Raw genomic sequence first — 1,489 nt, 5'->3', positions numbered from 1 at the left:
GTTTAAAACTCAAATCTGTGGTTTATTTATAAAGACAGCGCCTATTTAAAAAATGTGTTTCGCCGATCTCTGCGACGGAGAGCTCCACTCGATCAGCGGGAGCTCAGTCCTCATGTATCCGCAGAGAGCAGCCTCTCCTCGGATAGACCTTCTGATATGTGCCGCTGGCTCTGATGTGTCTTTAGTGGTTAAACATAAAATAAAATTCAGCTGCGGGGTAAATCTAACAGGTTTTCTTTGGTCTGTATTCCATTTATCTATATGTTAAAATGAAAATAAAAAAGGCAAATTTATATAATGTTTCGTTTCATTGTAATGGCTGCATATACACATATCTCTGAACTAAGTACATTTCTGCTGCTGTTATTATGCTTAAATGAAAACCAAAGGAGGCAGTGGTATTTGATATCCTATTTCGTTTTATTGTAAATATACAGTAGGGAAAATTGCAGTAGCCAAGACGAGCTAACTGAAGTTATCAAGTATAATATATATATATATATATATATATATATATATATATATATATATATATATATATATAGTCATTTGCCTAATCTTCCCGGTACTTTACACCGCGGTGGAAACGCAGAAAGCAACAGGTCCGGGGGGAAAAAAGTTCCTGGGAAAAAAGGTTTCTGGTAAAAATGTTCCGGGTAATTTCGGTGGAAACGCGGCACAAGTACGCAAAGACAATAGCGCAGCAAACACACTAAAGTTTTGCGCACAGAGATTCTTCAAACTGATTACGTAACGGTACAAACTGTGAATCGCTGTAAACGTCCTTATGGTTGGCTAACACTTCCATCGATCAAAACTGTGCTGGCTAGGCATTGGCTAGTTTACAATAGCCAAACACGAGGTGTGCCGATTGACACCTCGCTAAACCAGTCAGTGACCCCTGGAGTGTTCTGGGCTATAACATCGCCTGTGATTGAAGGAAAGAGATGAGGGAGGGTTCATTTTACTTGGAAGAGACCATTCTATGAGAAACAAGAGCTGGAATACGATTTAGAATCGATATTTCTTTGAAAATGGACGCTATCTACAACTATAACTCAAATCGCGCATGTAAACAAAGGAGGGTCTTTCGTTTTTTCCCCTATTTATTTGTTGTTTTGGATTAAAAAGTGGGATGCATCTTGAAGAGTGGACCCTTACCTTGAAATGTGTGCTGGTGTTTCTTGGAATAGTCCGAGCTGACCAGAACTATAGGCGATGAAACGTAAGTACTGCCGCGCAATTTGTACAAGTTTAAATGACCGGTCCTTCAGTATTTATGTTAACCCTTTCCTCTCTGCTGTATTGATTTAAAAAACAAGCTCAGAATGTGGATACTGAGTGTTTTAGCTTTCAAATGATATATAGTTTATGATAGTTTATTGAATATTTTTCTAAAACAAAGGTTATTAAATTGACAGCCACGCCCTACCACGCCCTATCGACCCGTGGCCGGGCTGGTGCGGGTTAACTGACATAAGCCCCTTTC

The sequence above is a fragment of the Carassius auratus genome, unplaced genomic scaffold (genome assembly GCF_003368295.1).
Source record: "Carassius auratus strain Wakin unplaced genomic scaffold, ASM336829v1 scaf_tig00021960, whole genome shotgun sequence".
In the NCBI taxonomy this organism is placed as follows: domain Eukaryota; kingdom Metazoa; phylum Chordata; class Actinopteri; order Cypriniformes; family Cyprinidae; genus Carassius; species Carassius auratus.
Note: the sequence above shows the minus strand (reverse complement) of the source record.